General features: G+C 43.4%; 1 protein-coding gene across 1 annotated transcript in view; it reads right to left on the reverse strand.

Moving 5' to 3' along the window:
- POLR2I (RNA polymerase II subunit I) overlaps positions 1-25,425 on the reverse strand; it is a 602,163-nt gene that overhangs the window by 472,143 nt on the left and 104,595 nt on the right. The window lies entirely within an intron of this gene.

The raw sequence follows: 25,425 nt of genomic DNA on the forward strand, positions 1-25,425 counted from the left end.
CGTAACATGGGGCATATATGTTTATAACGAGAATAGGTTTATCTAATAAAGGGTGATTTGAAGTGAAGTAACACCACCTACCCTCATCGTCTGACCCCATCTTACCTATATTTGACCCGAAGCTATTTTTAATAATAATGGCCACTCCGGCACTTTTCGTAGTGCTTTCTGAGGTTATAATGATTTTGATCCATGGTCTCAATTTTTCTTGTTCCCACTGTTGATTCAGAAAATGTGTCTCTTGAAGGAAAGTAATATTAGAGGTAGATTTCAGTGTTAGATGCATAAGCAATTTTTTTTTCTTAGGTGATTGTAACCCCTTAATGTTCCAAGATTCTAAGTTCCACATCAACCAGTTGAGTTAAGTAGATTAAACAGGGGGATATGTACAACACTGTACCTTACTGTCAAACTGCATTATAAACGTAGGGGCAAGTATAATCAATCCTTCCCGCTTACTCCCGGTGCCTACCCACCTCCCCCTAAGCCCGGAAGGGTCTGGGAACCACAACTTGCTCCGTTTAGGGCTTACCCAGTTAGAGAAAAAACTTGTTCCCAGAAAATGCCTCCTTAAGCGCCGTGAACAAAAATGCATAGCAAACCCAAGCAGTGCATTAAACATGCCCACCGCTCCGCCAAAGTAAAGGAAAATCATGCAGAACTATACAGCAATAGCAAGTTATTTACATTTCATATACAGTTATTATGACCCCATTGATGAACTGTACCTCTCATCCCCAACAGTCCACATGACTATAAGTGTATATTCATGTAGAGCTAAACAGCAACAAAAAAATATTTACATTTCCTAGAATGCTACTGTGCTTACGGTGATGATCCATAATCAGCCTCCGCAACAGTCCCACTATTTTAACTATAACAGTAACTACATCACTTTTTATTAGGATTCTGCCTTAACCTCTATAATAAAATACTTTATAACACTCTACCATACCCTCTTGACCCTAGCGTTACATCGAACCTTGTGTACTTTCGGGAATTTGCTTCACTAAGGATAACCCTATAACAGACAGCATCATTGGGTTATACCAATATCACAGAATAAACATGATCCACCTGCTATGAGGTAGGGAAGGTTCTTTATTTTTGTAGAGGCTATTGCTTCTCAAATGTCAACCACAGCATTATGGGGAAGGATTTTACAGATATTCAAATCCTACATTCATAGGGATTGAGCAGGGTATGTACCCTATGTAGAGTATGCATGGATTAAAAGCAATAAACCTAAATCTGATTCTCCTTTAATCAAAGTAAATACTGACCACTTTTTTATACACTAGAGCCAGGATTGCACAGTGCCGGTCAGCTGAGGAACTACCCTTGTTTCTTTACCAATCTCTACTCACCCTAACCATGAGGACTGCTAGCTATCAATTAAAGATCAGCAATATGATGAGGTGAAGATTGTCTTCTCCCACTATAGCACTGCATTCAGTAGAAAAATTACTTGTTATTTACACATAATGCTAAAAGTTGGAGGAGATGAAACAGCATTCATTATTACTATCCTGACCCATAATAAAATGTTCAAATGTGCAGTCGCTAAAATGTTAACCACTCATAAGTATCCTGAAAAATCAGAGAGTGTGAAACAGTAACATAAAATGCATCACAATAGCAGATATGATGTCCCTGTAAATCAGCCTGGTTCCTTTAAATAAACTGATATAGCACACAAAAGAAATTAAAAAAATAAATAAATAAATAATTATTATCCATGCGATAAATTACTGTGTAGGAGTAAGAGTTATAGTAAATGTCATTGCTTCCCATGAAATAAGGCAACGAAGTACCCAAGCAAAACACTCACTAGCCCCAGACCTCGAGATATACGATTCAGTCAAAGATGCCATTACTCCTAACGGTCTTACTCGTCAAGATAGCTGGCAGGGTTGACCCTTTTGCTGCTTCCAAAAATGGCCAGCAATTTTATTTAATTGCACGAGTTTACCTTAACGTAAATAGCAGGAAATGGAAAGGCAGGATGCTGCCACCAAGTAAGCTGCTCTGCCCTGCGTGAGACTTGCACTGATGGACGACCCTGGTAACTTCCCTTCAGAAGCGAGTGCAAAAGGTTGGTGCTGGAGAGCTCGCCAATTTAATCTTCCATTCATTGCTGCTGTTCAAGACACCTTTGCAGACTGGAAATGAAGGAGACCGAAGTTTGCAGCTAAAAAAAAAAAAAAAAAAGAACCTTCCTTCCATGTGTCCTGATAAGCGCCAAAGGGGCTGTATGCCTTTAAGACCCAGTTGAATGATGGGTCATGAAGGGTCAATGACCTTCCGAAGGACCAACGAGCATGGCAACAGGCCAGGGGCGCTGAAAATAAACCATGGAGTGAGACAAGATGTATTGGATCTAGTAGCGCTAGCGAACAAACATGGGAGACCATCAAACAGACCAACTGACAAGGTAAACTTCTTGTTTTCAATCATAAATTCCAAAAATAACAGAGTTGAAACAAAACGCACGCTTTAAGGTATAAGGGTTGCAGATTTTAATTTGCCTTGTCCGGAACTTCGTTGAATGACTTTTTAAATGCCTCCTTAGCCTCTTCGAGGTTGTGCGCTGAGATCTGAACACCCTGGTGAGAGAAAATGAGGGTGCTAGGATAGCGCATTTGAAATCTTATTTGTTTTCTGATCAGATAGGCACAAAAAGGAGCTAATTTCTGTCTCTCCTATTTAATTGGGGCTGGAAGGTCAGGAGAGAGAAAGATTTTTGAGCACTTCCAGTCAATGGATTTTTTCTTCTTTGCTGCCATTACTAATTTGGTAACATGCTGGTAGTTAAGAATCTTCACGTACACTGGTCTTGGAAAAAGATTGTTAGTTGCTGGTCTTAAGGCTCTGTGAGCTCGTTCTACGATTATTTTATCCAAAAGGGGTTCTTTGTCCAGGAATATAGAGAAAATATCTGAGATGCTCTCTAGTAAATCCATTTGTGGAATATGTTCTGGGATGCCCCTGATGATAAGGTTATTGCGTCTGGATCTGGCTTCGAGATCAATTAACTTCTGTTGGATGCTCTTTATGCTTGTGTCATTATTTTTTTGATCTTTGAGTAATTGATCAATTTTAATCTCATTGTCCAGTACCTTTGCTTCTGTTTTATCCATTCTGTTTAAAATTCTGTCAATGGATTCATTAAATGATTTAATCTGCTGTGAGATGCCTTGAATTGCTGTTTGAATGGGTTGTAGAGCAGTCTTCAGTTCCTCCATGTAATTTGAGTCTGTTTTTTCTTTTGATGTTAAAGGTGTTGCTTTAGAAGCCTCTTGTTGTTTGGTAGTTCTGGCCCTTTTCGGGGTTCCTTCTTTTTCTGGGGAGGCTATAGCTGAGAATTTTGCTTTGGTAGTTTGAGTTTCCATGTGATCTAGCTCCTTTGACATGGTTATGAAAGTTTTTCAATGCTTTTTTTTTCCACAGGAATAGTAGGCCTCTGAGGCCTAGAGCACATGCAGACCAAGCAAGCAGCAGACAGACAGCCGGATCAAGTACAATCCTACACAGCAGACTTTCCGCAACCTCTCCAAAACGCAGGTACATTCACCAGGTAAGGTTCTTGATAGTTTAGTAAAGTAATTATATGCTGTGAAGACTTTCGTTCCTTAAGATTGGTAGTTATATTTCAGGTGAGTGGCAGAGCTATGTGGAGACACTGCTTATAGGATGGCAGCCATTTTGTTTCATCTGTACTGTGTTCTTCATATTGAGCACTGCTGCAATAACCTAAGCTATACGGATAGATAACCATAGCTCAAAACAACTAGGAGGTTGAAGGGGAAGAGCGTGGGTTTCCCTGGAGAATGATACAGCCAAAGTCTGTACTCTATAAATCTCTGTAACAGTATGTACAGAGAACCAAGCTGCTGCTTCTAGAATACTCTTAGTCCACCTAATTTCCAAAAAGCCATAGGTGAAGCCAAGGCCCTGTCAGAGTGAGCCTTGACCCTGCTTGGAAAAGTTTTATTGTGATGGCACAACAAAAGGTAATAGCCTGATGCAACCATTTGGAAATCTGCTTTGACACAGGCTGCCTCTTCTAACAAGAAATGAACAACTGACTGGAAAGTTCCAAAAGATTTTGTTTTCAAGACAGTACCAGAGTTGTCTGTGGACATCCAAGGTATGAAATAGCCTTTCTCCCTCATTTTTAGAATGTGGAAAGAAAACAGAGATTAACAGTCTGGCTAAAAGTAAACTTGGATTTCACTTTAGCATAAAAGAAGGAATAGTTCTCAAAGAATCCATGTATCTGTGGAAGATGAAATAAGGTTGACCCACCATAACACCTTGCAACTCAGATACTTTTCTTGCAGAGATCAAAGCAAGCAGCAAAACTGAATGAGTGCAACTTTTTACCACCAAACAGAAATTGCTTCTATATTATTTTCTAGTAGCAGTCTTCTTGCCGCCATTAGTAACGGTCTCAGAAACAGGTGCTTAAAAGGTTTTAAGACCCTACTGTCCAGGCAGTCAACTGGGTCTGGGATGCATTAAACCCCCCTGATCTTGTGTGAGTAAATCCAGTCTGCGAGCTTGTGGCAACTGCCCCTGGACAATTCCAAAAGCTTCACTGTATCACTTGGGATCCTAACTCTACAAACTACTCCAACTCAACACAGTTACTCTCCTAGTAACGTGGGATGGATACATACTAGAACGATGTAGGATGTTATTTTTCCTGCACGGTTTCCTATACATTTTAGTGGATATGTTCCCTAACATATCTTTGCTCACAGTAATGTCTAAACAATCAATGATATCAACAGAGTAGTGCAGAGAAAAAGACAAACAATTAGTTGAAGTCTCTAACATGTCCACAAAGGCTTGAACCTCATCCATAGTACCATTCCAAACAAAAAAGATGTCATCCACAAATCGCTTATAAAACATGATGTGTTTTACACAGATCTTTGCTGAAGACACATTCGAGCTCCCAATTGGATAAAACCAAGTTCGCATACGTGTTGGCAAACGCTGTGCCCATTGCTACCCCTACAACTTGTAGAAAGTATTCTAACTCAAAGAGAAACAAATTATTCTCTAATATCATCTCTAGCAGGGCACAGATCATGCTAACCTTAGAGTTAGAGAAGCCATCTTCTTTAATCAAGAATCGCCTTACCCGCTCAATCCCATCCTCATTGGGTATCACAGTAAACAGTGATTTCACATCTAGAGTAACAAACAACATTCTTTTGATGTCATTACTAGATCTACTCCTAGCCCAGTTGTATAAATGCTCTAGAAACTGTTTACTATCTCTCAAAACTTTATCAACTTTGCCCAATACACCGCTCAGTTGTTTGCAGATATATATCGACATTGGCTCAGTGAGCCATCCCCTTCCTGAAACTATAGGGCGATAGGGAGGATCCTTGGTGTCTTTGTGCACTTTTGGCAATCCATAGATCTGTGGTATAGTGGGGTGCTCTTCAGAAAAATAAGTGTAGAGAGAATAGTCTATCTGCTCTGTCATTAGTAAGTCATACAAAAAGAAATTCAGCCTGTTAGTTATACCATTAACTTGAAATTTCTGCAATTACACATACACTGTAGTGTCATACAACATATCATGCATTTTGTCCAGATAGACAGACTTATCCAACACTACAACTCCACCTCCTTTGTAGGCTGGTCTAATAACTAGGTGCTCTGCTCTAACCAATTGATTCAGTGCCACATGCTCATTAGGTGTTAGATTAAAAAAAACTTTTTATTATTTTTGTCATTAAAGGACCTTCTTAAGTCATCCTCACGTAACTTAACAAAAGACTTCATAGCTGGAGAGTTAACTGGTATAAATGTGCTAGGTTTCTTAAAAGCGCTGCAGACTCCAGTATCACTACCTGAAAAGATTGCCAGAAATATTATGTTGAAGACTAACACTTTAAGATCTAAAATAGTCTCTACAAGGTCCATTTCCGTAGCCGGTATAAAAGAAAGACCTTTGTTCAACACAGCTAGCTGTTCTACTGTGAGCTCACTAGATGACAAGTTAAAAACCAAATTATTCACTTCCGACTGCGTGTCATGGGGGCTTTGGAGCAAGTCGAAGGGTCTGACTGCATCCTGCCTCTCCTTCTGCTTGACCTCCCTATAAGTTTGTCCTGCCAGATGGATAGTGCTTTTTCAAAAAAAAAAAAAAAACGCAGACTTCGAGTTAGTATTCTTACTGGAGACAGAGCTCTTGTCCAAAAAAAGATACTGAGAATTTTAGGTCTAACTACAAAGTCTAAACTCTTCGTGTTAACCACATCTAGAGCACAGCCTGAATCACATAATACAGAATCATTAGATAGATGTACATTAATATCATCCCTTACATCAACCATAGATAAAGAAACTACATCTGAACTGCTGGCAGCTTGTAAACTAGTAGCAACAGACAAGCCCATACCTGTTCCTTCACTTACAGAGGCTAAATATACATTAACAGATGAAAACTCATCAGATTTGTCCTGATCTGAGTGAGCTTTAAATACAGTACTATCCTTAGCCACGGCAGGCAGAGCATCAGTACTTAAAATTCTATTAGGTGAATGACCACCTATAGAGATACAGTCAGAATGAGCAGTGCGTTCGATGGTTGTAAAAGCTCCAGATACATCCAAAGGTTCATTCAGTGCCTTTAAATCCACTTGCGAGCTTTCCGTACTTATATGTTTAGTCGCAGGTGTTTTTTGGTGAAGGCTGACATCACCTTTTCCCACAAGTTTCTGAGCATTAGCACAGGCTACAGCTCGTTGTGTATCACCGACTCCATTAACGGCTCTGGGTGTCACAGTTGTGGTACATTGATCTAACGATGACATACTTCCTGTAGGGGCATTCGGCTAAATATACCTCGGCCAGGAGAACACATTACCATCCCGGAAGTCCATAAAGTCCCTGCGGAGCTTCTTAGTCTTCTCCTTCTCTAATTTTCTCTCATAAAGAGAGGCATTAAGTAAGAAGTCATCCGATAGCTGCTCAAACTCCTCTCCTTTAAACGTGCTCATCAGATGGGGAAGTCAAATCATTGATTTCTTGTGATAAGGTATCCTCTTCAGGGCGAAAATAGTCATTAAGTAGTGCCATATAGTCCAGACTTAGTTGCAAGTTAAGAGTTTGCCACCTTTTAAGCAATTCAGGCAAACTATCACCATATGATGGCATTTTTAGTACCCGTAGCCCTCTAGGGACTATCTGATGGAATATAGCTGCTTCAAAATGAAAGCGCTGCCAGAGCAGAAGCTTATGCTTAAACAGCTTATCCTCTAGTACTCTCAAAGCCTTTTTAAAAGCTTGTACTTCATTATAGTCAACATTATTAGGTGTAACATCCTCATCACTAAAAGACATACCAATCAGGGGATTAGCATGGACAGCTATCCCTACAGTACTTTTAGTATTGCCATCCACTGTTTTCTCCTTATACAGCGACTTATTCAGTCCAGATGCACATCTCAAATCCAAATCAATACTCTCAGCCATGATTCCACTGGCAAACAAAAAACAATAACTGCAGCAAAAGAAAGTAGTGGAATCTAGGATATCCAAAAACAAAGTCCAGCAAACAAAAAGATGCCCAATGCTGAGAGTAATAACACTTTTAATTCCAAAAAACAGATAAAAACAGATAAAAACAGGCAAGCGCTTTCACAATTGCTCGCTTCTTCAGACCTTAATCAGTGCAAAAAAACAGGCCTTTAAATACAACAAAAACTTCCAGTTAATTAAAATTGTTGGGTGTTATACCAGCTTCAGATACATGTTTTGCTAATGCATTTGTTAAATTATTACTCCGTATATCACTCTGATGCTGCAGAATCCTGTCCTTAAACATACGATTTGTCTTTCCTATGTAATATGAATCACATGCATTACACTTAGCCATATAGACCAAATTTTTTGTACAACAATATGCATAAAAGGACAGATGCATAGGTTCCATACTTAATGGATGCATAATGCATTAGCAAAGCTGGTATGAAAGTTTAAGGGAAGGGGATTTGAGTAATGAGACTGAATTTGCCGAGTTAAAATGGATTGTCAACTTTAAAGCATATGTGCAACCTGGTTTGAATAGTGCTGTTGCTTTAAAGCCTCTCCTAAAGAAGAGAGGCTTAGTTCTCTGATAAGTGTTAACACCCAACAGTTTTAACTGGTTTTAATTAACTGGAAGTTTTTTGTATTTAAAGACCTGCTTTTTCGTACTGTTTGTTACGGTCTGAAGAAGTGAGCAATCGTGAAAGCGCTTACCTGTTTTTATCTGTTTTTTGGAATTAAAAGTGTTCTTACTCTCAGCATTGGGCATCTTGTTTGTTTGCTCGACTTTGTTTTTGGATATCCTAGATTCCACTACGTTCTTTTGCTGCATCAACAAAAAGTAAATCACTTATCCCAAATTCATACTGCAACTCAAAAAGCACTTGATTCAAGCCAAATTCTTCTGCTTCAGCACAGGACATTTAACCTAACCTGTCTCTATTCCAAGTCTCTTTTTTTCTATGTAATTAGTCTGAACTACTGCTTACATTTATGTAAATTTTTGTTTGTGAAATCCACCAAACACAGAGTATTACTACTGTCCTCCTATCATGCACTGACACTATAAACAAACAGAGATTTGGGAAACTTGTTTCCTCCTTATTCCCTGACCTATCAGAAGCTTTAAATGCAGTTTCTCACCCTAAACTCACAAATCTGTCTCAGCTTGGACTATCCTCTTCTTCATTACTTTGGTTCAATAGCTATTTAACTGACAGGCTCGTCTATAAAATGTCAATATACTCTTTCCATACCTGCAAGTATCCACTGGTGTACCCCAAGGCTCTATTCATGGTTCCCTCCTCTTTAATAACTTTATCAATGACCTCTATATTGCTGCAGGTCTATCATCTCTTACACAACATGCTGGCAATTCTAAACTTACATGTGCATCTAATGACTTGCCTGAACTCCTCCATATCATGCAAGAAGCTTTTTCCTTCGTTGAGAAATGGCTCCATAATGCCTAGCTAGTACTAAAACTTAAAAAAAATAAATAAATTACTGCCAATTTTCCACAAATCACTCACACCCGATAAAGCAGATTTCAAAATTGTTTCACTAAAAACAGAAACGTAAGTAGTCTCCCATACAAAACTTAAGAGTGATTATAGATGGCAACCTTAAATTTGACCATGTTCAAAATACAGCAGAATCTCATTATAATGGACTTCAAGAGACTGGCAAAGTAGTCCGTTATAGCCAATGCCCACTATATCCAGAGGTGGTCTTGCTACAGGGTTCCTTGCTATGATGCTGCTCCCTGTCAGGTATAGTAGGTCAATGGGGGCATTCTTTTATGATGTCCACACTGAGGGGAGTAGTCCAAAATTGTCAACAAACTGTGGATGTCATAAGTAAATGCTGTAATATTTTTACATATTAGTAATACATTACAGTACCGTATAAGCAAAGTAAATTGGTCAGTTTCTTCTGCACTGCATTTCTTTCTGCCATTTTAGCCATGTATGCATCTAATTTGCCAATGCAAGTCATCAGGACATCTGACTTTGCTGGGTAACTAGCTTTATGTTCAATGAGCATTGCCAGTGCCATGTTTGCTTCACGTGTTGATGGTGCAGGTGCCACTGGAACCTCATCATCATTGGATTCATCATCCCTTTGTGCACAATCGAGACCTGGAGACTTCTTAACTTCTGCTACAATGTCCTGGTCAGTCAAGTACAGGCTCTGTCTGTACTTGCTCATCAACTGCAAGAAATTCCTCCAATGACGTATTCTGGTCCAGAAAGTCCAGTTCTATCAGTCGTTCAGAAATGTTGCCACAGTCACAGGCAGCTGAAGAACTGGATGATCTTCCATGGTCTGAATGCTCTTGACAAACCCCGCCTTCTTAAAACAATTTCTGACTATAGTAGCCGTCATTCTCCCAAACTGAGCATGCCCAATGCAGACTCCGGAGTGCATCAACTGCAAAATTGTCCAGATCACTGTTCTCAATGGCCATGATTAGTTTCCCCAAAAGTCAGTTTCTGTACAGAACTTTAAAGCTCTCGATAATTCCAAAGACATGCATCTGGAGCATTTCTCTCCGGGCCTCCACTGAAAACAGGCTCTGTGGAACCTAGTCGGACTTTCCCGGTCAACAAATGATAAATAAAAAAAATAAAAAATAAATGTCACACGGCTGAAGCTGGCAGAAAATACAGTTGTACTGCTTTAAGCTGTTGGGCAAAAGCTGGATCATATGTGCTATAGTTATCAACCATCATCAGTAACATACTGTTTTTCCTTGACAAATTTTCTGTCCTATCCCATCAGCCACTCGCTGAACAGACTGACAGTCATCCATGCTTTGCAGTTGCTTCTGTACTGCACTGGCACTGACTTTACACTTTTGAAACATTGTGGGTTGGCAGAATTATCGATGGCTAACAATGGCAACTTTTCAGATCCATCCACATTCACAGCAAACAATAAAGTAAGATGCTCTTTACTTCTCTTGCCATTATGGCAAGTGTCTCCTTTGAATGTCTTTGTGCAGTCTGAAATCAGCTTGAAGAACAAACCTGTTTCGTCTGCATTGAAGATGTTGCGTTCATCATAATGGTCTAGGAGCTGTGGTAGCTATTTTGCAACCAGTCCTTGGCCAATTCTTGTGGTACAGACTGCAATTCTCCACTCAGAATCTGAAAGGTAATAGTTCAGCTTTTTTATAAACCGATCCAACCAGCCATCACTGCAGTTAGAGTTGTAGTGACGAAGTACACAGGCAAAACTAGCTGCCTTCTCTTTTAATATTGCACCAGACAAGTGCACCAACTGAACGGCTTACTTTAAAATCAATGGAAAAGAGCATCGTTATTGTCATCATATATAGACTTACGCATTTTCTTGCTAATGTCAGCAAACTCCTTAGAGGATTTACATCTCTCACGGTTAGTCCAAATATCACTGTCGACTTACTAAGACCATACTCGCGTATTATGCCAGCTTGAGTTTTGTTTTTATTTTCTATTAAAAACTACAATTTGATGTTTTAACTCCAGAGTAATCAAACGCCTCTTCCAAATAGCTGACTTCTCCACCATTTCACACAAAGCAGCACACGTGTAAATGCGGTTCCCCTTCACAATCTCGAATTACTGAATGCTCGAAATTCAGTAACTCAAGACTGTAAAAGTCGAACCAAGAAAAATCCCGAAACCCACAAGCACAAAAACAAAAAAAACATGAATATACAGAACACATACACCACACAACACGCATATAACCCACATCACATAAACTACAAGCCCTACACTACATGCACACAGGGGGGGGCAAGCCCCCATGTGTCCCCCACACCCCCCTACTTACATATTCTAACTCCGAGATCGCACTAATATACAAAATAAAAAACACCACACAGACATTTTAAACTGCCTCGCACACACACAAACACATCACACATACATAGACACATCCAACACTCACACTCATAGTCCCACCTCCCTACCCTAACCCACACACACACAACTTACAAAACACACACATACACTCACTCACCTTCACTTCCGTAAAACATCCCGACTCACATACTTCCCATCCTGTAGCCGACACGCATAAGCATGAATTCGAGATATTTGAATTTGCGCTTATGCAGATTCGTGCTTATGGGTTTTCGACTTTACAGTCTCGAGTTATTGAATTTCGATCATTCAGTAATTTGAGATTGTGAAGGGGAACCATAAATGCACATCAGCAGTCCAGTATAAGCAAAATTCCCTTATAAGCGAGTTTCTTACATCAGATGTCTTTTCTTCACATTTATATGAGTGCTTGACCAGGACCTGCGGACCTCCTCTATTACAGCAGAGACTCCATTATAACCAAGTCTGTTATAATGAGATTCTACTGTAACATACTCACCAACAATTAGGAATGCTCTACAGGCATAAAAAATTCCTTAGCAACCCCACCAAAACCACTCTTGCCACTACCTACCTTCTTCCAGCTCTTTTACAGTGCACCCATTCTAGCTAACCTTCAGGCTACAGATTAAAAAAAAAGCTGGGGGCATGCTATAATAAGGTTGCAAAATTTGTCACTAGCAAACAATACCACAGCCACAGCCACAAGTATACTGTCTTTAAGGCTGTGAACTGGCTTGAATTGCCTCATCGCTTAGATTACATACAGCTCATGTCCACAAATAACATTCACAAAAGTCAGTGACTGCTCTGCTTTTACTCCTATTCTCCATTTATATCACCCTAATATAGACTACTTTGACCTATCAGACTACTTTGTTCTAATAAACATTGTCTCAGCATGTATACACCCCACAAATCCTCTAGCCAAAGTCTCTATACCCATTCAGTCATTAAATAAAAAAATAAAAGGGGAAATTCTATCCCTCTGGAAACTGGATCTACCTCTAATCTCTCCAACTTCAAACTACTACTAAAACACTACTAAAATGAAACTTGGATCTGCTTCTGCACTACCCCAAAATGAACTAGCCCCTCCCTCCTTCCACCAGCAAACTTGACTATGTTCAGAGAGAGAAGGAATTAGAAAAATCTATTTCTTAGTTAAAGATCAATTTTAATTTTCCAAGGCTACAGTATCTAGTCATCTCTGTCCCAAAAGTGTACAAGTGGTCTTTTTCAACCTTTTACAACTGTCCAAATATTTGCACTATGCATGTATAGGTTCACACTGTAACAATTGAAGCTGAATATTTATTTATTTAATATATTATTCTTCTACATTAGACTTTGTAATAACTTTATTTAACTTAACCATATTATGTCAATGCGGAGCTTTTCTCCTTGGACCTCTACTGAAAACAGAATGCTATCCCAGTAGAACTTTTCCAGTAAACAACTGTCAAATAAAATAAATACATTTTGTATTTCACCTGGGCTAAGCCTGAAATTGGGCAATACTCTGGTAAACAAATACATATAATCAAAAAATAACAGACAACCACTGTTGACTGAGATAGAAGAGACTTGCCACAGTGATCTTTGTAGAGTCTAGCTGAATCTTCATTAGTGCCCTGGAAATCAGTGAAAAGGGTGTAAAAGCATAAAGGAACATTCATGTCCGGGGGGGGGGGGGGCTTCAGACCGTCATTCGTAGTCCTAGAACATAAATTTTGCCACTTTGCTGTTTAGAGAGAAGGCAAAACGTCCCACAGTAGGATCGATTCTTGGAAGACTCCCTGAATCAGTTTCCAGTTGTGATGGTCTGTCTTAGTCCTGCTCAGCTTGCCTGACACTTTTGCCATGAAGGAATGCAAGATACATGCACAGTGAAATTGTTATGTAAAGCATTGTCCCATACTAAAATGGGTAGTCTACACAAAGTGTAAGACTTGGTTTCTCCTTGCTCATTTATGTACCACATCACTGTTCATTTATGTACCACATCACTATGATATTGTCTGTAACTACTCAAAATGGTCATAGGGACACAGATTCAGAGAGTTGAGAGCCTTTGTAAGAGTTAGCAGGTCTTAAGCATTTTTTGTATCTTTACTGTCCCAGAGACCTTGCAATTGTATTCATATTCACACTGCTTCCCAAGCAAAGTCTGAAGTGTTTGTTCTGGCTGACCACTTTGGTGCAGGACAGAACAAAGGGAGACCTGTATTCTGAGAAATGTGACTTTTCCACCAATTAATTATCCCTTTCACAAATCCACAGCTGGGATTCAAAAATACAATGGATGTTGATCCTGATATCAAAGCAAGTTCATATATCAGTGCATCTTTTATATTTGCATTCTTGCACAAGGTATAATGAAAGCCAAAATCATGAGACATTACCTCACGCTGACAGAAGTTTGAGTTGAAAGCAGCTGGAATAGTTCCAAACATACATCTATTTTTTTTTCCTGTGGAAGAAATACTCTTTGAACTGAGGTATCTAGCAAACACCCCAGAAAAACAATCCTGTAATGGAGTCAAACAGAAAGACTTTTGAATGTTTTCTTGGAATCCCAGCCTTTTCTAGAAGATCTTACCCAGGTGAGAGAATCCTGACACCTTGAAAAAGACTACGAAAAGATAAGTAAGCCATCTAAATCTGAAAAAAAATTAGAAGTTATGTACTCACCATAACGTTCCATCTGAGTAGGTGTATTCATTTGTCTGCAACCTGTGGGTTATGGATCCGATATCGGATCCGAACCGGCATGGTTTACCAGCTATGGATCCAAGCTCTCAGCTCCTCCCCTCACCCATAATGCCCTGCTCTCCCTACATGACCTCAGATCGAGTTTGCCAACAGCATAAACACCCTGAAAAGGGTAACACAACATATGCAGGAAACTGAAAGGCCAGGGGGATAGGAGGGCGGGATGGTTGCAGACAAATGAATACACCTACTCAGATGGAACATTATGGTGAGTACATAACTTCTAAATCTGAAGTAGGAGATTCATTTGTCTGCAACCTGTGGGACAGAGTCCCCAGCTACCTGAATCTTGGGCGGCCATCATGGAAGGATATTCCGGAGCACCCATGAGCCAAAGGATGCTCTACCCTAGATGTGAGATCCAACTTGTAGTGGGAAATAAAGGTATGAGATGAAGCCCATGTGGCTGCTGCACAAATATCATCTAGAGGAATCCTAGCCCTAAAGGCTGCCGATGTAGAGACTGACCGGGTTGAATGGGCATGAACACCCTCCGGTGCGGGCCTTCCCAAAGCTTGATAAGCTAGTAAGATACATTGTGAAATCCAGCGAGATAATGAGACTTTGGAAATTGGCTTGCCCAAATTAAATTTAGCAAAGGAAATGAACAACTGGTCGGATTGTCTATGACCAGCAGTCCTGTTTAGATAAAATCTAAGTTGCCTGTGAACGTCTAAGGAATGAAGCTTGTATTCACCCTTGTTTTGATATTTCGGGAAGAAAACAGGTAGGTTAATGGATTGATTAATGTTTGCTTCAGAAGCTACCTTAGGAAGAAAGGACGGGTTGGTCCTGAGGTAAACATGGTCCGGATGAAAGACCAAGTAAGGAGGTTTAGCTGATAATGCTTGAAGCTCTGAGACTCTCTTGGCCGAAGTAATGGCTACTAAGAATGCGGTCTTGAAAGATAAGAATTTCAGATCTACCGTAGCCGCCGGTTCGAAGGGGGGGGCGGTCAAGGCCTGAAGAACCAAGGAAAGGTCCCAAGGAGGAACCGCCTGCTTTATAGGGGGCCTGAGAAGAAAAGTACCTTTAAGGAAAATCTTACACAATTTGGCAGACATCAGTGGACCGGAGTCATGACCAATGTGATAATGAGAAATTGCCGCAAGTTGTACTTTGACCGTGGAACTGCTGGCACCATCATTAAACAGAGTGGTTAAGAAGTCAAGCACCAAAGGGAGAGGAACTGTGAAGGGGTTTAGGCCTTGCCGCTCTGCCCACAAGGAGAACCGCTTCCACTTGCTACGGTAGACTTTCCTAGTGGATGGCTTATGAGCTGCCACCAGGATGGCCTTAACAGGGGACGAAATACCGGTCCTGATCAGGAGTGGAACTGGAGCAGCCAAGCGGTCAGCTTGAGGTTGTCCAGGTTCGGAGGAGATAAGTGGGATGGATGAGAAATCAGATCCGGAATGGGATCTAGAATCCAAGGAAGATTCACTGAGTGAGACCTTAGGAAGGGGAACCAGATCTGTCGAGGCCAAAACGGGGCAATGAGGATCATTCTGCACCCCAACCGAGAGGCTTTCTGAAGAACTTGGAGCATCAGAGGCAAGGGGGGATAAGCATAAAGAAGACCGGGTGGCCAAGCATGCACCAGAGCGTCTCTTGGGGAACCTCCGGGAGGAGGTATCAGGGCGAAAAAACTGTCGCATTTGGTGTTTGAGGGAGACGCAAAAAGATCGCAACAAGGAGTTCCCCACTGTGCGAAGATGCGTTCCGCTACCTAAGTATTGAGAGACCACTCGTAGGGGGTGAGAATGGTGCGACTGAGTTTGTCCGCCAGGATGTTGGACCGACCCGGAATATGCGTTGCTATGAGAAAGCGGTTGGTGGAGATTGCCCATTCCCACACTCTCATGGCTTCTCGACAAAGGGGGTAAGACCTGGTTCCTCCCTGTTTGTTGATATACCAGACAACAGACATGTTGTCCGATTGAATCGCAATTGTTCCCAAGGGAAGAAAGTCCTGAAGTGCTAGCAACGCTAAGAGCACTGCTCTCATCTCTAGAACATTGATATGCAGCGAGGTCTCTGAATCGTCCCACGTGCCTTGGACAGTCCGGCCTGCAAAATGCCCCCCCCCACCCGAGGTGGGAGGCGTCCGTGGTCACCGTGGTGAGAGGGGGAGAGGCACAAAAGGGGCGGCCTCAGTGGAGATCTGGAGAGTGTAGCCACCACATTAGGGACCGCCTGCACGCTTTGCTGATCGCAATGGGATGATGCATAGGAAGAGCAAGATACGACCACTGAACCATGAGTGTCCATTGAAGGATACGCATATTGAACCTGGCGAGAGGAAGAAGCGCAATCGCTGCCGCCATGGACCCTAGGGCCCTCAGGACCAACTCCACCGGAACTGAGCTTGAGTGGAGAATGGCCCGCACCTGGAGCTGTAGGCTTTGCACTCTGTCCGCTGTGAGGAAGGCTCTCAATCTCCTCGTGTCTAACCTGGCACCTATAAAATCTATGAGCTGTGTGGGTGCTAGGTTGGATTTTTTTGTATTTATCGTGATGCCCAGGTGTGGAGCAAGATGGAGAAAGGAGTCTAGCACCAAGAGAAGTAGATGCCTTGTTGGGGCGGTGAGAAGCCAGTCGTCCAGGTAAGGAAAGACCTGCACCCCCTGAAGCCTCAGGTGGGCCACTACCACTGCTAATACTTTGGTGAACACCCTGGGGGCTGTGGTGAGACCAAAGGGAAGGACCCGGAATTGGTAGTGACTGGCTCCCAGCCGGAAGCGAAGAAACCTCCTGGAGCGCCTGTCCATGAGTATGTGGTAGTACGCATCCTTGAGGTCTATGGAGCACATCCAGTGGTTTTCTCCCAGAAGGGGGAGAATAGACTGCAATGTAACCATTCGGAATTTCTCCTTGGGAACTGCCAGGTTCAAAAGAGAAAGGTCTAAAATTGGTCTTAGATCCCCCGTCTTTTTGGCACTAAAAAGAACCTGGAGAAGAACCCTAATCCGATCTGGTCTGGGGGGACGGGCTGGATGGCTCTTTTCTTTAGCAGATGGCCAATTTCTGCCAAAGCGGCCTCCCACTGACCGGGTGGAACGTCGGGGAGGGACTGCAATTTTGGCAAGTGAATAAAGGGATACGGTATCCTCTGGATATGATCTGGAGAACCCAGCGGTCTGATGTTATGGACTCCCATGCCGCTAGGTGCTCGAACGTCCCCGACTGCCTCCAGAGTGGAGCAGTCGGGCAACCCTCAGGGCTGCTGCGGGCGTTCAGAGAAGGGTTCTCTGGACCCAAAGTTCCTGGGAGCCCCTCTGCCCTAGGGCGGCGTCCTCCCTGTCCTCCTCTGCCACGGAAGGACTGGTTGTCCGAGCAGGCTGGGATTGCTGCGACTTCGGAACCACATCTTCTTCTGACCCTTTGGTTCCTAGAATAGGGCCTCTGGGGTGCAGAGAAGCGGATCCCGACGGCAGACAGCGTCTTCCGTCCTTTCGCTCTGGGTCAAGGTGTCGCGAACAGTTTTGCCAAAGAGGGTAGAACCATCGAAAGGCGTCGCAAATGGCGCCTTGAAGTGCTCCGAGAAATCGCAATGACGGAGCCAGGCCTGACGTCTAGTAACTAGGCCTGCCCCTGCGGCTCTAGCGGCACCTTCCGTAGCATGGGATAGTAGCCGCATAGAGGTATTAGTGACGGACCTGAGAGTGGCCATACGGGTGGAGTGCAGCACTTTGTCCTCCTCCGACATGGACTCTGGGGGGGATGCAGCGTATTCTTTTATAAGATCGCGCTGCATCCTAATCACATGTGCCAGGTAGTTCAGTGCCCTCACCGAGAAGGTCGCTGAACTAAACATCCGCTTCCCTAAGCGGTCCATCATCTGAGACTCCTTGCTCGGGGGATGGACTGAGGGACTCTCCTGAGCAAGTTCCCTCTTGGTGGCCGCCGCCGTCAACATGGCATCTACCGGAGGCCCCTTACTCCAATGGGCACGGTCAGCCGGGGGACTGAGGATACGGTCGGGCCTTTTTGGGATTGGCTCCACGGTGTCCGGTTCCTTCCACGCCCTGGTGGTAATGAGGCCCACCAGGGGGTCGGCAGGAGGGGACACCCAAGAGGTAGACGGGCCCGCTTCAAATGCCTCCAAGAACACGGACTCGTCCGAGGAAGACTTGGGGGCAGGACCCCCCCCCCCCTTATGTGGAGCATTTCCATGATGTCTCCAAATGAGACATCCTCGGGGGGTGATCTTGGGGAGCCTTCCCCTTCCTCCAAGTCCGTGTCTTCTGTGAGAGACTCGGGGGAGTCAATGTGCCTCCTTTTGCACGTATGTTTGCGGGGAACATCCTCTGGGGGGCTGTCAGAGGACTCCTCGCAAACAGTAACCTGTTCCAGGGGAACAGCTTGGGGCAAAGGAGCAGGTTGTCCCAAGGGCCGGATGGTGGAAGCCTGACCCAGTGCAGATGGAGCGCGGGACGGAGCCGAAGCAAGTGCCGGGGGTCCGGAGACCCTCAACAGGGCCCTCTCCACTACATCAAAAGCCGAAGGGGAGCCGACCTCGACCAAAGGATCCGACAATCGGCTCCCCCTCGGATCCGAGTGGATCGAGCCGGCGCTTCGGATCCGAAGGGACAGTGCGCTCCGACACAGACGGCGCCGAAGGAGCACTGATCCCTCCGGATCCAAAGCTTGGATCCAGGCTCCGAGAGGTCGGATCCGAAGCACTCGAGGGCAGGGTCGGATCCGAAGTACCAAGTACTATCGGTGCCGACCCACCCCCGGCTCCGAAGCTGCTCGGCTCCAATGGCTCCGAGCCCGGGTAGCGGGTCGGAGAAGGAGCAATTGGCTTAAAGAAAGGGGTCGAGCTCCCCCCCAGAGGGGGGGGAGGCAAGAGCACTCCCATCTGCATCTGGGCCTGGATGAACCTTCTCATCATCCGGTCCAGATCAGCGTCTGACAGGCTATACGTCGATCTCGACGAGGCTACCGAGGTAGGCCTAGAGTGCCTCCTGGGTAGCCTCGACGGAGATCGGGTCTCCTCCTCCTCAGGTCCCGGTGAGAAACACACAGGTGACCGGAGCCGAGGAGGGGGAGAACCGGCAGACAAGGAGGCCGGAGGAGAAGCCCGCTTGGCTGGCGGGGCCGAAACAGAGGCCTCGGCCCGCCGCTTATGGTGCTTCTCCCTCCGGTCCTTCTTTCTTGCTTCCCTCTCCTCCGAACCACTACAGGGAGGTTGAGTCCCAGGAGGAGGAGGGAGCGGAGAGGAGACAACCGTAGAAACGGTTACCCCCGAAGGAGCGGAGGCCGGAGCCGAGTCCGGTGGCAAAAGACCCGCCAAGACAAGCTTGGACCTCCGCTCCTTCAATGCCCTGGGGTTGAACCCTGCACAAATGGAACATCCAGAAGTGAGGTGTTCAACCCCAAGGCATCTTGCACGAGTGTGGCCATCAGCCGGGGAAAGCTTATGGCCACACTCGGAGCACTTAGAGAACACAGCTTTGGGTTGTTCAGACATCCCAAATTACCAAAAAAGTTACTTAAACTAAGTTGGTAAAAGTAAAGTAACTAAAGCACACAACAGGCCCAAACACACACTACGCTACCAGCAAGGGGAGGGAAGGTAAAAATTAAATTTAAAACACTAAAAGTATAATACAGTAATAGGGAAACCTAAACTTCCACACAACTTTCACACAAAAATATGATTTTTATACCTCTAAATACTTGAAAAAGAGCACTTAGCTGAAGAGCTTAGAAACACAAATCTGGTCACCAGCGCGGCAAACAAGATCTGAGGTCGTGTAGGGAGAGCAGGGCATTATGGGTGAGGGGAGGAGCTGAGAGCTTGGATCCATAGCTGGTAAACCATGCCGGTTTGGATCCGATATCGGATCCATAACCCACAGATTGCAGACAAATGAATCTCCTACTTCAGATCATGTGGATACCCTGTATCCTGCAACTGGCTATAACAGGAGCTAGACATTTTGTGAGCACTTTGGAGCTGTGGAGAGCCTAAAGGGTAAGGCAGAGAAATGACAACGTGATAAAGAGAGACAAAACATTTAAGAAACACCTGAAATCTGGATGAAAAGGAATAGGATAGCATGTGTCTTTTAAATCTTTTGTTACCAGAAAACTCAAATGAGGAAGAGTGGGAATAGGTTCTAAAGTGAAAGCAGTTTTAACTCTGATACTGTCGCAAACTAATTCAGGGAAAAAAAGGCAGGAACTGGTCTCCATGATTTTTTTTTTTTTTTTTTTAACCTTTGGCACTAAAAACATTCTTGAATAAAAAAAATCCTTCCCCAACTGGGGAGGAGGAACAGCTACTACCATATCAGACAGCATATACTTTAAGAGAAGGGTCTGGTCAAGTGTATCAGCATGAATTCCCCTGAAAAGGATGAATTTCCACACACAAAGTTATATTCTAGATGGCTAGATTTGTTTTAAATACTCTGTTGCTAAAGTGAAATGGAAATTCACAACTTTCTGGAAGGGGCAAGGGACAGCTAGGGTGGGACAAGGTCCATTAGTCATTCTGCCTTGTTTGATTGTCTTTCATTCATTGAGGGGGTAGGGGTGTCATCCTGCTTTCTTTAAGGAATCTCCCTACTATTGCTTTTTAAACATCTGCTTACCAGCATTCTGCTGACACTTTTTTTTTTCTTGTCAAAATTTTATTTATTTAACATTTGTTAACCGGGAAAGTTCAACTTGGAACAAAGCCAATTTTCGGCGGAGGCGCGGGGAGAAATGCTCCAGACGCATGCCTTTGTAATGTGGGAGGAAACCCACATGAATGCAGGGAGGACATGCAGACTCCGCACAGAAGGCACCCCAGCCGAGAATCGAAACGGAGAACCTCTTGTTGTGAGGTGACAATGCTACCTCTGCACCACTGTCTGGGGCAAGGGGCAGAAAATTCCTTGGAAAATTTAGAGGAGGGCTGAAAAATCTGAGACACCCCCCTGAAACAGCTTACCTCTCTCATCACACTTTCACAAGCTTTGCAGCAAAAGGTCCAAAAATTACAGACTGCCAACAGATGACCTGTGTCTGGTAAAAAAAAAAAAAAAAAAAAAAGGCATCCACTGACCCAAAACTGATGAATTTACTGCATATCAGCAAATCAAATGGCATAAGAAACACTCAGTCTATGGACATAAACCTCTTCGGCAATATCAACAGAATGATTTAGAGGGACGGTACATCTCCAAAGGATACCATTGCTCTGGAACAAACTCCCCATCCACATAAAAGTATGTCCCTGTCCATATTCAAATGCAACTTGGATCTATGGATAGGAAACAGAAATTTTACCCCAGAACTGCCCCCTTTACTACTATTGGACCGAGACAGTTCCTTAATGCTTTATCCCATGCATGTATTCCCTCACATTATCCATGGTATGAGCCCAGTTAATCTCATTAGAGGTACTCTATAATTAATCGACCATGGGATGGATAAGGCCAATCCCTAATCAAATGGGACAGCTTTGGCAACTGCACTCTAAAATGGCCCTCAAGGGCAACTAGCCTAGCACTTACCTATGAACTAAATTTCTATCTTAAACAGAACTCAAAATTTCATTTTTGACATCATTTGAGAGGTTCAGAGAACACAGTCAGGCAAACCTTCTCTAAAACAGTACCAGTGGCAATAGCCCTAGAAGGAGTATCTACAAAGTCATAAATACACTTCAAGTAATGCATAATGACTCTTGAAATAGAAAGAACTTCACATAGCATATTTCCATACAAGAGGAAATAGTTGTCAAAATATTCCTCATACTTTCAATTAGTCAGCATAAACTTTAACATATGAGACTGAAAATTCAAAATTCTAAAAATCACAGTTGCAGGAACATACGCTTTCTCTCTAAACTTATTAACAGCTTTGCCATCCTTTGTCAGAAGAAGGATTAGAATTAACAAAATGCTTGGTAGCAGCTGGCTCAACTACAGATATTAGTCACTGGGTAAGGTCTAACAGATCAGTGTATAAAACCTTGAAAGACTGAGGAACTTTGTACATTCTATCTGCTTTCTTAGGGGCAGTAGGCTGCCAGGGGAACCACAAGCTGTGACAAAACACATGCTCTAATGCGGACAGCACTGAGGAGATGTGTGAGGGTTCTAGACATTCCAGCTGTGGCAAATCTTTTTTCTTAGGGACTGAGAAACCTCAGTGTTCTCCTACTGAAAAAGTACAGTTTTGTACCTACCATAAATGTAGATGTTCGAAGATCCACATTGCTGCAGTCCTTACACTTGGGTAGTCCGCTGTCCTCGGTCGGCCCGAATATCAAAGTATAAGGCTGACGTCGGTCAGGGCGCATTTGACGGACGTCAGAACGTCAGGGTACAAATGCGCATGACCGGCGTCATATCCTCAGTCTTTTCTTGCCCCAGATGTCAGAAGACCCTAAAAATAAAGGTCAAAACCAAAAGACAGCAAACAACCAACCAACCACCCCTGCACTAACTATATGTACAATATATACAACATACACAAAATGTACAACCCAACCCACACAACCACCTCTAAATACAGAGGGGAAGGAAGGAGGGTAAATTGGACTGCAGCAATGTGGATCTTCGAACATCTACATTTATGGTAGGTACAAAACTGTACTATGTTCTTCATCTCACATTGCTGCAGTCCTTACACTTGGGTAGAATCCCAAAGCAGAGGTAAGGGAGGATGGCTAACTACAAGGAAGCAGGAGCTGCCAAAATGCCCTGCAAAACAGCAGTGGCAAAACCAGCCCTGGACTTAGAGTAAAGTGGCAGGTGATAATGCTTAGAGAAAGTATGCACAGAACTCCAAGTAGCTGCCTCCAAAATATCCTTGGTTGCCACTCCCCTCAAAAAAGCTGCTGAAGTGGCAGTAGCCCTAGTGAAATGAGGCCTAATCCCAGCTGGAATCTCCTTGCCATGATGGGAATAACAGAAAGCAATGCAAAACCCAATCCACTTAGAAATAGTTTGTTTTGATACAGGCTTGCCCTGAGAACTCAAAGCAAAAGAAACAAACAACTGCTGAGACTGCCTGAAACCTTTAGTTCTGTCCAAATAATAACGCAACTGCCTGTGGACATCTAAAGTGTGCAAAATCTTTTCCCCTTTATTTTGGGGATTTGCATAAAAAGTAGGCAAATGAATAGTTTGGTTTAAAGCCACACTAGAAACCACCTTAGGCATAAAGGAAGGATTAGTACGTAATGATACCCTATCCTTATGGAAAATCAAGAAAGGCTCAACCGCCATAAGGGCCTGTAATTCAGAAACCCTTCTTGCAGAGGTAATGGCCAACAAAAATGCAGTCTTCCATGATAAATATTTCAACTCAGCAGTAGCTGCAGGCTCAAAAGGTTGTAGAGTGAGTTTCTCCAACACAAAATTGAGATCCCAAGCAGGAGTAGGAGCTCTTCGTGGGGGTCTTATATTCTTTGCCCCTCTAAGAAATTGCTTGAACAAAGGATGAGAAAACAATGGTGGGTTGCAATCATAGTGAGCTGAAATTGCTGCAGCATGAACTTTAATAGAAGAGAAAGACAAACCTTTGTCTAGTAACTCAGTAAGATATTGAAGAGCCACACACAAATTGGGCTCAGAAACATCAAAATCTTTTGCTGCACTCCAAAACAAAAATCTCTTCCATTTGTCTGCGTACACTTTCCTTGTACTAGGCCTCCTAGCTTCCAAAATAACATTCAAAACTTGCTGAGGAAGTGGAGGCCCACTATGGTTCAAAACAGAATATGCCAGGCTGTTAGGTGCAGAGAGTGAAGCTTGACATTTAGCAAATGGCTGTCCTCCTGCGACAACAGGTGTGGAATCGAAGGCAAAAGCCATGGAGGCTTCCGTACCAGACTTCTCAGCAATGGGTACCAGTGTTGTCGAGGCCAATCCGGAGCTATTAAAATCATCCTTGGCTTGTCCTGTCTGACCTTTAGAAGTACCTTTGGGAGGAGAGGCAGAGGTGGAAAGGCATACACATGAAGATTGCTCCAATTGAAAGAAAGAGCATCCACCTTCCAAGCTGTGGGATGAAACCTTTTTGTGCAAAACCTTGGCAGCTGATGGTTCAGTGGAGAAGCGAACAGATCTATGTCTGGAGTTCCCCAGGACACTGTCAATTTCTGAAATACATGAGGATCCAATTTCCACTCGTGGGGATCCATAATTCGTCTGCTCAACACATCTGCTAGGGAGTTCTGTGCTCCTAGCAGAAACCTTGCCTGAAGATTGAGCTGTAAACTGAGAGCAGTCTCCCACAAAATCATTGTTTGCCTGCATAGAGGATAAGAATGTGTTCCCCCTTGCTTGTTGATGTACCACATGACAGTTGTGTTGTCTGTTAGAATCAACACCTGCCCTGGAAGAAGTAACTCCTTGAAAGCAATTAATGCAAACTGGACTGCTAACATCTCCTTCATGTTGATATGTAGATGTTGTAGTCTGACAGGCCACTTATTTTGTATCCACTTTCCATTTAGATGAGCTCCCCAAGCTTTGTCTGAGGCATCTGTCGTTAAAATCTGACTCGCCTCTGGGCGAGTCACAGAGAGTCCCTTGTTTAGGTGACATTCCTGAGCCCACCACAAAAATTCCTTCTGAATGCAAGGTATTATTCGAATGACAGTGTCCAGATCCTGGCAGTGCTGTGTCCATACAATTTTGAGATACCATTGTAGCTTCCTCATATGCAGTTTGGCATTGGGAAGCACCAGAATACAAGATGCCATGAACCCTAAGGCTTGAAGGACTGTCCTTGCAGTCAGCCGGACTGATGAGATAGTTGATGGAAGTAAAGCGATAGTCTCTTTTGTTCGTCCGGGGTTAAAACGGCCATCTGGGATGCTGTATTCAGTCTCACACCCAGAAAGCACATGTCTTGAGAGGGTACTAGACTGGACTTTATTTCGTTCACAGAATACCCTAGGCATCTTAGCACTGCTATCACATATTCCAAATGATGAAGAAGCTCTTCTCTTCCTTGAGCCAGAATTAGGCAGTCGTCCAAATAAGGATAGATCTGTATTCCTTTTAGTCTGAAGAAAGCTATCACTGGAGCCAGAACTTTCGTGAACACTCTGGGCGGAGTAGATAAGCCAAAGGGCAATGCAGAGAACTGATAGTGAGAAGTCCCAGCTCGAAAACGCAGATACTTTCTGCAACTTAGTCTGATAGGAACATGAAGGTAAGCCTCCTTGAGATCCAAAGTTACCATCCAATGATCTTTGCCC

Source organism: Protopterus annectens, chromosome 1.part0 (genome assembly GCF_019279795.1).
Source record: "Protopterus annectens isolate FY-2018-M chromosome 1.part0, PAN1.0, whole genome shotgun sequence".
Classification (NCBI taxonomy): Eukaryota; Metazoa; Chordata; order Ceratodontiformes; family Protopteridae; genus Protopterus; species Protopterus annectens.